The 16495-nt window shown below is 38.0% G+C and overlaps 1 long non-coding RNA gene across 1 annotated transcript; it reads left to right on the top strand.

Annotated features, from left to right (window-relative positions):
• The first annotated feature begins 3608 nt into the window (after positions 1 to 3608).
• On the top strand, positions 3609 to 16477 carry LOC130012974 (uncharacterized). The gene is made up of 3 exons (XR_008788224.1): positions 3609 to 3803; positions 4860 to 4991; positions 16236 to 16477. It is a non-coding gene; the product is annotated as an uncharacterized LOC130012974 (long non-coding RNA).
• The last annotated feature ends 18 nt before the right edge of the window (positions 16478 to 16495 follow it).

Genomic DNA, 16495 nt, shown 5'->3' with positions numbered 1-16495 from the left:
AATTGCCTATCTCTACTTACCATAAGCAGAAAATGCTCATCTTCGCACTCTATCAAGGCATTGACCTCATAAACACCTACACCAAGTGTGAACATTCTAGCTCAATTAGAAGGAGAGTTATTGTGTTCCAAAGTCTCGGCCAATCAAATTGCTTATCGCTCTGCTTACACTGAGCAGAAAATGCTCAATATCGAACTTAGTCAAGGTATTGATGTAATGAAACTATACACCAAGTTTCATCACTCTCACTTAATTGGAAATAAAGTTATCGTGTCCCAAAGCATCAACCAATCAAATCGCTTATCTCTATTTACCCTAGGCAGAAAATCCTCATCTTCACACGCCATCAAGGCATTGACCTAATAAACACCTACACCAAGTTTGAACATTTTTAGCTCAATTAGAAGGAGAGTTATTGTGTTCCAAAGTCTCGGCCAATCAAATTGCTTATCGCTCTGCTTACCCTGAGCAGAAAATGCTCATTATCGAACTTAGTCAAGGTATTGATGTAATACAACTATACACCAAGTTTCATCACTCTCACTTAATTAGAACTAAAGTTATCGTGTCCCAAAGCATCAACCAATCAAATTGCTTATCTCTGCTTACCCTAAGCAGAAAATGCTCATCTTCGAACTCCATCAAGGCATTCACCTAATAAACACCTACACCAAGTTTGAACATTCTAGGTCAATTAGAAGGAAAGTTATTGTGTCCCAAAATGTGTGACGGACAGACAGACAGACAGACGGACGAACCCATTTTAATAGTCCCCTGCTTTCTTCGAAAGGCGGGGGACAAATATGTGAGTACATGTAGGTCGGTACAGTACAAGTCTGTCACGACGATCTGTGTATACGCCGGTTAAATTTACCCTTCCTGGACCCGACCTTTGACTTAAAAACTAATTTAGAAGGGTTGTGTTACCCTGTTACATCAGGATTCAAGACTAGTTATTCTCTCCCTAGTGACTTCAATGTTAAAATCTATGACATTTCTTAGACTGTAACATTTTTTGAACATCCTGATGATCTTAATCTATACTTACAGCAAAAAAAAAAACGTCAGTACGATTTCAAAATCAGAGAGGCACTTTAATCAAATCATCCTAGAATACGACTTACTAAATGGATCAAAGCAATTTTTTGTGAACAGTATGTATGTTGACACATTAGTGATTAATGCATCACAATTCCAAGACATTACGAGAAGGTTTAGATTCTGTACACAGTCTATACATCAGTATCTGGCGTGTCCACCGCAAGTGTCAATAACAGCAGCGCAACGTATGTACTTGGAGTAGACCAGACGATTGATGAACGCCATTGGCACCTGGAACCACACTCTCAGAAAGCCTGGCGCAATCCATCGGCTGCGTTTCGTCTCGGTACGACGTTATTAAGTCTCCTCTGAATTTCATCCCAAAGATGTTCAATCGGGTTTAAGTCCGGACTAAGGAGTAACTCTGGCGGTGTACGGGCGTTGTCATGCTGGAAAACATTGTTTCGATGACGTGCAAAATGTGGTATGACGTGGGGTCTGAGAGCTTGATGGATGAAGTGCACTGCTGTGATGCCGCCTCCTCTCCCTGGACCAAGATTTTGGAACACCACATTGCCTGTGTCACCAGTTCTGGTGTTGTTGGGCTAACTGTAGACGTTCATGTCGATGGCGAGGGTGAGGATAGGTCCACGGTAAGGTCTACGGCAATGGATGTTCTCTCTGGTAAGACGTCGGCGCACTGTATCGGTACTGATGGCTGACGTGCTGTCTCAGATGCCTGTGTGAAGGGATTCTGCGCGTGCTGGCGCACAACATGGCGGTCTTGTCGCCTTATGGTAACCCTTGGTCTACCAGTTCGGGGGAGATCAATCGTTGTGTTGGTGGCCCGAAAGCGTTGCTGAAGCCTGTAGATGGTCCTAACATTGACCTGGAAGTGATTGGCAACGGCTTGGGCAGTGTGGCCAGCGTCGAGTCTTACAAGCGCCTGGTTCCTCTGAGCTGTCGTGAGTCGTGGCATGCTGCTGACGTTGTAGTGTGAATGATTCAACCAGGTATGGGGGTGCATTTTATAGGGCTGGTCCCGGCGAAGAGCACGTGCAGCATGAGTTACATGAAAATCATGGTTCACACATTACCATGTCAGAAGTCAGGTTGCGTTTTTGAGAACATTTCTTGGGTTCAATTGTCTGTTTGGGAAGGAGCCTTATTGCTCAGGTAAAGTTGGAGATGTTGTCACAAATATACAATAAAAACATTTGGCACGTTTTATGCAATGCGTCTTTCAGATTAACATACCAACATGACGTTTCCTTGGCTGCTTATTATATATTAAACTATTGAAGAGTGTTGACCATTAAAGGATTTTCATAATTATGTCCGCATATTTCTTGGTCCTTAACCCCAATTTTGCAGAAAATACCATACAAAAGTGTGTAAAAGGGGAAATTACTTAAAGATACATTATGGACGATTAGATAAAGAACTGGCAGTTCTTTCTATAATAGTTAAAAACTAAATAATGAAACGGGAATTTGCTGAAAATTGATCCACTCTGAACCGAGATTTTAGCGATTGCATTTATGGCCTAGTCTCGATCACCATTACTACAATCGGTACGATTATTCATTTTATGATTAAATCATGAATGGAAGTTGAGTGGCAAATCGGATATTAATCCAGTAAATATCACAGGCTAGCGTTGTCATCGAGAGTGGATTATGGTCTGGATAAGTTAATTAATGTCTAATTAATAATTTAGATAATGTATGTTTAATTAGAATCAATGTTATCGAGTGTCAAAACATTCAGCAATCAACTTTCTTACATAGAGTTTGAAACAAAAAGTTGAATTGATCATTTGTATTCTTTGATATGGATAAATGTCACTGTAGCACTGTTTAGTAAATAGAGAATCTCCTACCAGTCTCTTTTAATATCAAAAAATATCAACACAAGTTATAAAGTAACAAAAAACGAGACTCTGCCGAGTTTTTTTTTACTTTATCAACGAGTGTTGATATTTTTTGATATCAAAAGAGACTGGTAGGAGATTCTCTATTAACTAAACACAAGTTATAAAGTAACAAAAAACGAGACTCTGCCGAGTTTTTTTTTTACTTTATCAACGAGTGTTGATATTTTTTGATATCAAAAAAGACGAGTAGGAGATTTTATTTATCACCCAATCCCTTCTTACATGCACAAATAGATAAATATAATTCTTTGCTGTAGATTTAACTTTTACTGAACATTATGGCGTAGTGATACATCATTTTTTGACAGCAATTCAACCATTGCAAAGTCCTTTATATTGACCCAGTGTTTCCATCAAGGTCAATTGAATAACAATAGTTCATTTTTAATATTAAAAAAAGGTACTTTTAATAAGAAATGAACTGTTCTTTGAAAATAAAATCAAATTCATATCACACAACCGATATCTACTGTAGAATGTATTATTTGGTGATAAAGCAGATGTAATCTACACAAGCTAGGATATGCGCAAGTGGCCCTTGGACACGCTTTATGAAAAATAGTCACGCATTGACGAGTAGCCATTTATATCATATAGCGACTGGGACCATCAACATTTCACAACGATAAACTATTTTCAGATCAGAAAATTTAGAGCGTGGGAACAGATAACATGTGTGAAAAACAGAGGGTAGCTATGGTACAAACCAAACCTGACAGGTTGAAGTGGAAGAGTAAATTCGAGTTTTTACTGTCCCTTATAGGATATAGTGTAGGATTGGGTAATATTTGGAGATTTCCGTACCTATGTGCTTTGAACGGTGGAGGTTGGTATCATTTATATTTTTTGTCATGTCCCATATACAATACACCGAATATAAAACGTATACTTTAGTGATCGTAAATAAAACTACAGGTTAGTTCGTTTCTACAGCTTTATTATTAAACTGCTTGCAAGGCGTCTATGTTTATCGTTCTTAATAAGGTATAGATGATAGCTGCTAGGAATATCTGGGTGAGTTCTGACCAATTTCGCTCAACACCCGCTTTTATAAGCCCCTTATTTCTGTACGCCATATACTGACCCTGGCGTCAATTTCCTTTCAAAATATGGAATAAACACCCCCATTCTCCCAGGACCGAGGGAGGGGCGGGATTGGTCGGGGCGGAGAACATTACCTTAACTGGTCTACCAAACACGTGTCATAAACAGATAGAATTTGATGGATATTTTGACAATGGTAAGGATTTTACAAAAATATCACTGTTTTTATATATATAAACATGTCAATCACTTTCATTAGTACGTAGGATTTGACTCTATAGAAAGTGTGAACCAGAGAGAGAGAGAGAGGGAGGAGGTTTAACGTCCACTCGACACAAACTAGGTCATTTCGGGACTAACACATGGTTCAATTTTATTTCAATAATTCGCTAGCGCATAGGCATCTTTTAGCAGTGGGAGGAAACCGGAGGACCCGGAGAAAACCCATGAGGTTGGAAGGCGACCCTACTCCTTGTCACGTACAACCGGGGAATCGAAACCACGCCAGTTGACTAAATGGCAGACCTTATGATATAGCGCGCACGTACTAACCATTCGGCCATCCAACCCCTCAAGTGTGAACCAATAATTAGTTAAAGATACAATATGGTCTTAAGGACCAAAGTTTTACAAATGCAAATTCGTGACAATACATATTAATCAAATTGGAATATATGAAAATATCCATAAATTAACAGGTGCTGTAGAAATAGTAAGCATGCCCTTTCCGACGCCCAAAACCCCCATAACTAATTTGATCGCTCGTTTTTGCTAAACAATTTTTATGTTTGGATTTACTGTTCTATTGTACAGTTTCGATTGTTTCTTTTTTTTTCAGCGGTATTCCTTATTCCGTACGCCATATTTATGTTTTTATTGGCGTTTCCACTATCATTTTTGGAACTGTCAATTGGTCAGTTTTCTGGTAAAAGTACATACGATGTGTGGGATATCTGTCCAGCATTCAGAGGTATAATATATATTAATAACATAAATAGTATTCTCAATTAAGCATGCTTCTTTATGTAATATGTCATCCATGGCTGCGCATTATGGCACCTATTGAATAGGGCCCTGCTCTTAAATGAATAGAAATTTATAGAATTGTTATCCAAGCTATTTTCGTTATTGTTTGTAATCTTTTAAAATGTTCACGTGTCATTTTAACTATTTTCGTAAGACTTCTGTTGCAATAAATCGTACAATGTTTTAACAACGAACATATTATTGCTACATGAAGGACTGAAAAATAAATTAGCTGTAGTAATAATAACTAGATCTGCAAGGCAGATATGAAAGCTTTCATATTCATCGTCACATGTCTTGGATTATATCAAGGATCTTAAAAAGAAGAAATACTTAGAGAGAGAAATGGGATTTAACGTCCACTCGACACAAACTAGGCCATTTAGGGAAGAGAGATAAATAAGGTTTAACGCCCTCTCGACACAAACTAGGTCATTTCGGGAGTAACATATGGTTCTTTTTTTTTAATAATTTGCTTGCGCGTAATGGAGTATGATGGAGTATTGGAATGAGATGAAATGGAGTTTAACGCCCTACTTTTCTGCTCTTATTTCGAATGCCAACTGCCAAAGGATCTTTCACGTGCAAAGAAATGTGTTCACGGGGCCTCGCTTTGTCGTCCCATCCGAACGACTAGACAACTGTCTTTGTCTTGCTCTCTGTCTTGCACTACTGACAAGTGGAAACCATGCTGGAAAATCCCAATGAACACGTGCTAACCTTTAGACTATCCAATCCCCTCGAAAGAATTATCAAAATCGGTCACAAATTATAACGAGAAACATTTCACCCCTGCGAAAAAAAATAATCTGAAATATAAAGTGAAAAATACTGAGACATACTGGAAGTTTAAAACGAGAAGGTCATGAAATGAGCTGAAAATGGCGGGAAACAATTTTTAAAAAATTAAGTGGAATCGGATCGACATGAGCTATTCGAATATATAGGTCAAAAGTTTTTGAGATGATTCAATAACTTCCGGAAGATGTTTCCAATGTTTAGACTCATTCAAATTGGAACAAATAGTTGTATATAAAGACCGTCCCATTCTTAAACCTATTTTCGTACGCCCAAACGTATCTTGGGCGTGTATTATAGTCGTCGGTCCTTTGGTCCGGCGTCAACATTAGAGGCTAGAGTTTTTGACGGATTTGGTGTGATCGCTGCAAACCTTGAGAGGATAATCGCCATTCGATTTTTTTCAAACTTGGTATGAAGAATCGGTACCAGGATCCCTGATGCTTTTCGGCTTTCTCTGATTTTCTGTAGAATACATATATTCTGTAGAATACATATATTCTGTAGAATACATATATTCTGTAGAATACATATATTCTGTAGAATACATATATTCTGTTGAATACATACAAGGGTTATTTTAGTTCTAAAAACATAGTTATGGCAACACTGTGTTCCAGAGTTAATTGATCACTGAGTAAAAAAGTACACAACTAAAGTGAAGTCCTACCGAAATACACGACAGTGTCAGTGTCACATTATTCTTTTTGGCGACCAGGATAGTGTCACGTCAAGAGCTAATCAATTAACACGCTGAGACGAAATTATGAAGAGTATTCTTTTATTGATTGGTAGTCAATGGAAATATTTAAAGGGGGTTGGGGTGGTAATGTGAGTGTATTTTTCTCCCTCTCGTTCTAGATATCTATACTAACAATCTATTGCAGTAATCAATCCTCGAAAATACCAAAGAACTTACGATATTAATAACTGTTTCTTGGCTAATCTAGTGCCTTATATAACCAATGTTCCTTAGCTGCAATAAGCATTTACGTCAAAATTCATGATACATTTGGCTCAAAGCGGGACCCTTAAATTATCCAAAATAATACAATCGTTGCATCCTTAACAACCGCATCACTCGAACATGTATATTTGTTTCTAATAGACGACTACACGTTTAAATTGATTGTCATTTACGCAATTTAACATCTGAATAATTAGACCGTAGAGCAGAGGGTAATTTGCAATCATTTGTGTATCATCTGCTAATGAATGTTGTTATATACAGTAATTATCGATCAGCTGTCCTAAATTCTTGGTACACGTCACAAAAGGAACAGGTCCAAGGACTCATCCTTGTGGAATTCCTCGTTTAACTGTATCTACTAGAACATATTAGAGTATTAGCGAGGTGAGAATCAAACCTCATTTAAGGATGCATTATGTAAGATTTCGATAGAGTTAAGAGGGAATATATTTAAAATTACTTCCTTCTGAGCGAAGAATAGAATAGTCTTGATCCAATATCAACTGCCGTTCGCGTTGTTTAAATCCGTTGAAAATCGCAACCATCAGATGTCTTAGAGAGTTGATTATGGCCTTGACATGTGAATAAATATCCAATTAATGATATATATTTGCTGCCAAACGAAAGATCTGCTATAGGCATATTCAGCTCTTACATAATGCAACTTTAACGTGATACAGTTTAAACAACCCAGTAGCTTGTCATGATTAATAATATCAAAGACAGTGGCTAAACCCAAGATGACCAGTAGGAAAATACCTCTAGCATCTACAGACATTTGAATTATCAATGATAACTCTTAACAGTCGTATGACTGTGGTGTGTCCAACGCGATATGGCGATTGAAGATCATGATGAATTATCCGTGGGTTGAGACTTGTAAGCCTTCTCGTGTGAAGGGCAAATTGGAGATTTCATAACGATTGTTTTATAACAATGAAACTTGAAGATCGGGTCAATCCCATTTCTTTCCAGCAAACTCGGAGGTAGTAATGGAAATAAATAGCATTTCATCGAATTACTTCATTTTCGTAAAATAAGCCTGATGCACTGCGATAATGCCCTACCAAATTTTAATTGGAAATAAGATATCCTGCTGTTTGAGGGTTTATCCATTCGTCGGCATGAAGTCCTGGGAAAAATAACCAGAATTCATGAACGTATAAAGAATGTCCTTATCTGTAGTGAAATGGGCAGGGTATTAGTTTATTCATAATGTAATTGGAACGAAGAAGTCGCTTTAAAATGTTTTATAAATCACAGATATATTATTTTGCCAGATAGAAATGAACATGCTATAATTGCTGATAGGATATCATTGTTATGGAAATAGGTCCACATTGGTCTTCTTAAACATATATAAATCTCATACTGTTATTATAAAAAACAAAATTGTTCAGCCAAGGGAGTTATTAATTTACCTAACAGGATCTTGCTTTATGTCTACCAAAGAAATTAAATGAATAGCAGCTGGAGACATGGGCTATCTTTTTAACAGTAATTTTATCTGATTTTCCTTTGTAACTTAAACCATGTCTAACCTAAAAAAATATTGTTAAATGCTATACGACTCCTTGGATTGTTAACATAATGTTTTTTTTTAGGGATATCATCCGGATGGTCGCGCTCATTTTATGCCGAATAATAACATGATACTGATTCTGTTTGTCTTCTATATATGGAAGGTTGCTCACATACAATAACAGTTATATACAACGCATATACACGCAAGCCCGGCTAAGGAGAGACCTGTACTTGTCTCCCCTCCAGTCTGGAGCCCCGGTTGCGCAGTAAGTAAGACGTTGGTTTGCTAACCTGGAGGTCCCGCGTTCGATCACTGCATTGGCCGGGATTTTCCGGCGTGGTTACCCAGATGTCAGTGGTAAAGTGGTATAGTCGTTCGGATAGTAAAAAACACTGATATCATTTGAACAGATTATCGTGGTCGTAAAGGAACCTTGGCTATTGGAAATCGATACAAGAGAAGGTCGTAGCGCGTCTGTCCGGGCAAAATGTCCCTCATAGCACTCTGTATGGAGTATGCTCGTCTGCATTAGCTAAATCGGAGCAGAACAGTAGGACGTTAAACTCCATTTCATTTCTGCTGCTGTTATGCCGTTGTTATTACAATTTCAACATTTATTCCAATACATTAGTTATGATATTATGAACAGGTTGATTTAATAAAATCATTTACATATTAATCGGGCAACAAACGACAAAAACTAAAAAAATAGTTCTTATGAAACAAATAAAATGTCACTTTAAAACACGGCGTATAAATTCGCTGTTAGGTGGGCCTTCGATCCCCTTCGTCGTTAAAAAGTCCCTTCTACAAAATAAAATCAAGTCAACACATGAGTTAGAAAAATGCGGGTAGAAAAATAAAATAGTCTATTAAAAGTTACCTGAAAATAGCAACATAAAACAAAACAATTATTAGCATATATAAGAGCAATAGATCATATCAAATCTATTTCTTATACACATATCCATACATATGTATATGCATTATCACCATTAGTATCTCGTTGTGTATGGCCGTTTTCTTTCCTAATATTTTATATTAAATCATGCTCCGGAGATTAAACCGCCACGCTGCCCCACAACTAGATATGTACTTGCATTATTGTTAATTTATTCGGATGTTATTAAAGCACCAAAATGGTTTAGCCGCAAACCCGGTTCATTTCTCCATGTCCATTTAAGGGGTGCTCCATTTAGCGCAACTAACTTCACAGATAATTCACGATCTTCTATGAATTTGTAATTCACCCTATAAATCTTATAGATAGATAGATATAATACTAAGGAGATAGAGGGTTGTATATTAAAGCTTCGTCTCTTCAACTAAATGTTTTAAAGGAGTCTTTTCTCTACCAATTTATTGCACGCAGTAACGCATGACCAATGGTTAAATTGTTGCCACATCCGCACTTCACATGGTTATAGTTTTGATCCACTATTAAATGTTTAGTTCTCAGTCTTGAGATTAGCCCACTAGACTTACAACTGGATTATTATTCAATTTGAATCTGATAGTATATGTACTTGTCAGCTCATTTCGCCTTTCTGATTTACTTAATTATTGTTTTAACAATACTGTTAAGAACGCGTCCGCGAGAAAAACCTAGGGGTCAGCCACTTTTATTCATACTTGATCTATAGGGACCCCTAGGCGACAGAAGTCACGCGATGCAGTGGAGAAAAAAAATTAAATGATAACTTCCGGTATAACTGGAAATTGTTGTTTTAGGTCAAAATTTGACATATTTCCACCAGTTGTTTGCCCAAATTTCAAAACGCCCTTACTCGAAATGTTGTGACCCTAAAATTTTGATATCGGTCAGGTATGATAGGGCAAGTAGTCGGCTTAAAATCCTGCAGTCGTTTGGGAATGAATGGATAGTGTGGCATTTTCTATGAGTTACCTTAAAGTAGCCATTTTACGTATGTTGAAAACTATGTCACCCTAAAACCTAGAACTGATGGGTGTGGTTATGAAGGGCATTCGTCCTAGTATATGTCAGAAGAAACAAATTGACCGGCGCTAAACCTAGTAGTGTGCTACAATATTCTGAAAATGTGTAAAAATCAGTATTTTCCATGCGATTCTTCTTTTACTAATCACCGATGACGATCTTAAAGAGATCAAATGACCATCGATTATCAACATTAGTACTATATTTTATTATTTGCGCGGTTCTGGTGCCAAATGTGTTCTTTTGTTTAAAAATCATAAAGTTTTTGTGACAAAATCGGACGTTCACGATCATCGTAAGGAAGGGGCGTAACTGGTGTATAATTTTGCAGAATCAGACAACGATTATTTTCATTTGTATTCTGTAGCAGGGAAGTGTATAAATGTATAGGCTGGCGTGGCAAGCTTTTATATCAGCACAATCTAATCAAAGCAGCGTTTTTTCACTAATGACCATTAAAATTTTACAAATGACCACTGATCATCACCATTACTACTGTATGTTTCGTTATATGAACATGCCAGTCAAATAGGGTATTTTTGTCAAAAATCATAACGTTTTCGTGACTTTCATGCTCGCTGAATAGCCGAAGGGAATGTTATAAGTCATGCATAATTTTGCAGTGGTCAGACCATGGTTTATTAAGATCTGTATTTAGGAGCAGATCATCGTATAGATTTATGGGCTGCCATGACTAACACGAACTTGATATATCTATTATCCAAATTCTCATGTAAGAAGAACCACAAGAAAAACATACTTTTAAGTGTTCATAGAGAGGCATTTAGTATCTGGCGGTGTCCTTGGTTAAGAGACCGTCATGCTTTCCATATTGAAATCTCCGAAGGAGAAGATGACATAGATCACAACAGATTTCATGGCACTCCAGACAATCCAGGATAATTCTGACTGCATATGCCAACCCCTGACTTATACCTATGTTCGAGCAGAAGTGTTCACTTACTTAGATTCTGACCTGCCTTCCTATGTTCTTAGTTTTGGGACCCCATTTTTATACGCCCACATGATTGTCGTCGCCCCTGTCCGATCGTCCGTCCACAATTGTTGTGGACACTCTACAGGTCACAATTTGTAGGCCCTATTAGATTTCAACGAAACTTGAAATATCGGTTTATCGCCCTAAGATCTCGGTTCCTTTCGATATTGGCATGTATCGGACCGTAACTCCTAGATTATGGCCCCTGATTGTACGAAATATCGATTTTTAAGCCCGTGGACCGTATAGAAGTCACAATTTTAACCCGATTTGGATGAAACTTGACAATTTTTATCCGATTTAAAAAAAATAGCGTGTGAATATATCACCGTTACACACTAAGATATTGGTTCCTTTTGATAATCACGCATATCCGAACGTAACTTCCTGGATTATGGCCGCTGATTGTTCGAAAATCGCATTTTTAGCTTGCGGATTCTCTACAGGCTACAACTTTTTTTCCAATATTAAAAACCGTTTAAATATATCACCATTCCGTCATAATGAAGGTTGAATTCGAATTTCGGGAAAATTTAAATGAAACGGCCCAACAAAATGGTCGCTCTTTGTACGCAAATTGTATAAAAGTATTTAATACGACGGTTATGGACACACTAGAGGTCACAATTTTTATCCGATTTGATGAAACTTGAAATGTATGTTAATAACCCACAGATCTCGGTTCCATATCGAACCATGTCTTCCTGGATTATGGCCCCTGGTTGTACAAAAAATCACATATAATTTGTTTTAGCTCGTTCTCTGTCCATCTCTTGCAAAATGTGGGCGTATCTTGCATGGCAACCGCTTGTTGTAATGATGTTTTTGGCTTATATGTCATGTTCTCCTTCAGTAGATTTCAATATGTAATTGTCTGCTGATGGGGGGTTGGATGGTCGAATGGTTAGCACGTGCGTGCTGTATCATAAGGCCTGTCATTGAGTCAACTGGCGTGGTTTCTATCCCCGGTTGTACGTGACAAGGAGTAGGGTCGCCTGTCCAACCTGGTGGGTTTTCTCCGGATCCTCCGGTTTCCTCCCACTGCTAAAGACCCCTACGCGCAAGCGAATTATTGAAATAAAATTAATCCATATGTTAGTCCCGAAATAACCTAGTTTGTGTCGAGTGGATGTTAAACCCCATTTCTCTCTCTCCCTCTTGTCTCCTGATATTCAATAACTCTCCATTAAAACTTCCAAATGTTTCTATAATTGGTCGGCTTCTAAATACCATACCATATTTAACAGCTCTATATATGTATACATATGCAATTCTAACCTTTCACCCATTGTTAATTTGAAGGATATAATGGTAATCAAGTTAAGCATGTGTAGTCATGCTGATCATGTGTGAATGGCTCAATGCCACTGGATCATCTATAATCCCCCTCTGCTTTAAACCTGTTACACGCGCGAACGTGTACATCCCTCAGAAACATTTCAATTTCTTCAAGCCACGAGCGACGTAACAGTTTGTGATCGGTTGTCCGGTTCTCCACGGAACATTTCCAGCCACGAGAACGTTCTGTAGGTGCTGCTGCGAACCCTCCGCAGCTATTGACAACGTAGTGATCTTTTACCCGAGAGCTGAAATATGTTTCATTTCAGTACTATACCATATTCGTATAAGATTTATTCTGTGTAAATTTCAATTCATTGGACATTCGTGAAACTTGTCCCTTAGTTAAGTCAAAAGTGGTCTAACACATGCGGTTTAGATCATAAGGTATGTCAGGCAGGCTTGTAGGTAACATGGTCAAGTGTTGTCTGTCCAATCGCACATATTCTCTCTGGTCCTAGTCCCTGCCAAGAACGAACTATAGCCTCTCAAACTTTGTTTTTCATTAAATTCAATTTTCAGAGCGAGTTGAGTATCTGGCCAGTACCAAGATATCATTGGGTGGCCCTATTAATGCCCAAAATTTCCTCTGTCCAAATCATTTATTGTCCGAATAACAGATCATGCAAATGTAGTTCCAAATTAGCCCATTCTTTGAGTATTTTTCTATTCAAAAAATATTTTTCCAATTTGCCAGGTTGGTATTAACTAAATCAACCTAATATTTTGTGGGGATGTATCTGGGTACTAACCGTTTTGGTCCAAATCCACGACACAAGGGTCATCACCCTCTGCATGGTGTTCTCGCTCTTAAATTCCTGGACGCTATACTTTAATTGCTACTTGTGAAATAAAAATTTCTAACGGTCTGTGGATTTGTTCGAGATTTTCGCCATTTTCGGAAAATAATGTTATTTATCAAGTTCTAACTTTGCGTAGCTCTATCATCTATAATTTGAATGTCACGACTCACAATCGGAAAATTGTATTACTTTTTTATCTAAAAAAAATGTCAGTTTAGTTACCAAACCACCCGGGCTTCCGCCCATGGCCTTAGTCTCGGAATTCCATTCCCATACATAAAGATAATGTTGGTGTGAAAGAGCAGCTCTATTAGTTGAAATTTAACACGCAAAGTGCACAAGGTAATATATTATATGTGTTTGCACATAATTGCAACAGTTTATAACGATGAAAATGTATTTTGTCTTTTCTCTTGTAAGCATTAAATCGATACTTTATTTTGCCTATCAAAAACATATAGTCTAAAATCTCGATTCAATGTAGGGAGTCGCTACATTCTATCGTTATCTACAATTATTTACTTTGTCAGACTTACGTATTTATAACCCAGGTGTGCAAAGGAATCTGTCATAACGTGGGTCAAATTGCAATTGATCAGATCCATGTTGCGACATTGTTTTAACTGGAAATCGTAGTTTCTATAAATATCCTGTCGTCAATGCCCCCTCCGTTTGTCACGTCCCTATCCACATAGCACTGATTTGTGTCGCTGACATCTCTCGAAATTTATCAGAAACGCATGTAGGATTCACTGACACCGAAGTAGTTTCGGGAGAGTTACCAACCCCCAATTCAAAACAACTTCGTCGAACAAAATGAAATGAAATGGTTTAATATTCTACTGTTCTGCTCCAACTGGGCTATTTAAGACGGGCATACGCCGTACAGTGTGCTATGAGGGAAATTTTGCCCGGGCAGCGTCACTTGCCCTACGCTTATACTGATTTCCAACTGCCAAGTGATCTGTTACGTGCACACCAATGCATACACGGTACCTCGATCTTTCGTCCCATCCCGTCCTTGTCTGGCCCTCCGTCTTGTACCACTGAAAAGGGGAAACCATGTCGATAAATCCCGATGAATTTTCTCGGCCAATGCAAGGATCATACACGCGACCTCCAGTCTAGCACGGAGGACCTGACAAGGACAGCTGTCTAGTCGTTCGGATGGGACGGAAAACAGAGGTCCATTCAGCCACCCAACCCTTTACATATTTGTAAACGGAGTACATGTATAATTACCATAAAGGTCCCGTGTACACATTGGCGTGCACGTTAAAGACCCCTTGACAGTTGGAATTCGATATAAGAATAGGCGGTAGTGCCGCTGTCCGGGCAAAAAATCCCTCATAGCACACTGTACGGCGTATGCCGGTCTCGATTAGCCCAGTTCGGAGCAGAACAGTAAGACGTTAAACTCCATTTTATTTCATTTCCAGACTAGCAAACCAGCTTCTTACCCACGTAGAAACCGTAACTCCGAACAAACGAAAACTACGCTATATACTTAGCACTGATTGGAACAAAGCCTCTGGCAGTATCGCTGGCATGTCTCGCAAAATTACCAATTTCATTTCGATAACATCATACAGTTTATCAGACACGCAAGTGCGATCTATGGACATCGAAGTTTCGGGAGAGATTGTCAAGTCACCAACTCCCAATTCAAAACCAACTTTGAACAAACGAAAACTAAGCAAAACCACCTTGGTTGATAAATTGATCGCCAAAGATTTGGCAAAATTCAGTGCTGACAAGAGGCTGACTATGCATGGATCAGCAAATCTAAGGTTATCAAATCCAATTGACCATTCTACTTCAAAGAGCCATACGAAAACTTATGGACTCCATGTCAATGAAAAGGGGAAAAATACTGATGGCCATTGTCTTCTTGGTCAGCAAACAATTGATGAATCAATCTCCAGATTTTCGATTTTCAGAAACTGTTAATAAACAATTCAAAAATAATGAAATAGCAATAAAAGCATGACGTCCTCATAGCACTTTATCGGGACATAGTAAAATTAGAAGTAGACATGGGGTTGATTGGACATATAAACTATCGTCGTAGATGGAAGCACAGACAATTCTATGAGAACGAAGTTGTTCATATGCTTTGTTTTAAAACTGAATGGGATACAACTGATGTCACTGTCAACCGTTTCGTTGTATATTTAAAAGACATTAAAAATGCAACAGAAAATAGCTTTGCGAAATAAGGAATTTTAAAATCCAATTTTTAACCAAAAGTTTTTTGAACAGTCAATGATAAAATGATAAAACATTGAATTCCTGTGATCGCAGATTTCTTGCGAATGGATCGTCAGATCCGTTCGTGTATATCTTTACATTTTGTGATCTGTCTAGATAATTAAATCAATCATTTGTCTGTTCTGTCTCCTACTTTATAAGGCTATCAACCCTTCCTTGTTACCTGATATTAGAAGACACCAAGACCTTAATTTATTACCTAAAGGCCAATTTATTTCTACTAGGTATTACTCTTCACTTTCACTCGTCTGTAAAGTGTATGTTCGTCTTCATGAACCCATCGGAGCAGAACAGTAGGGCGCCAAACCCCATTTCATTTCATTTTTTCACCGGTCTTCTTCCTTTTATTATTTCATACAAATTATGACGTCAAATTATTCATTTGAGGCTATTCCTACCTAGGCAAAGCATCAATGAATTTACCAGTTGTAACTGAGACGGCGTCGACGCAACAATATTGCAGCTAATAAATGTTGCTTGACTGATAAATTTTTTAAAAAGTTTCATAATTTTGATTTGCTCTTTGCAGGTTTAGGAGTAGCAATGGTCGTAGTTACGGGCATCACTTGTTTATATTATACCATGATCCTAGCCTGGATTTTATACTATCTGTTTCATTCCTTCATGTCTCCATTGCCATGGACGACCTGTGATAACTGGTGGAATACAGACACGTGCTTTATTCACCAATCCAGAACCGACAATTTGACCAGCACTGGTGGGAACCACACCAATAATTTTACAGTCAGTGTCAATAACAGGATCGTTCAATACGCAACAAACCATTCA

This window comes from Patella vulgata, chromosome 5 (assembly GCF_932274485.2).
Source record: "Patella vulgata chromosome 5, xgPatVulg1.2, whole genome shotgun sequence".
NCBI classification, from domain to species: Eukaryota; Metazoa; Mollusca; class Gastropoda; family Patellidae; genus Patella; species Patella vulgata.
This window is presented reverse-complemented; position numbering and strand designations above follow the sequence as displayed.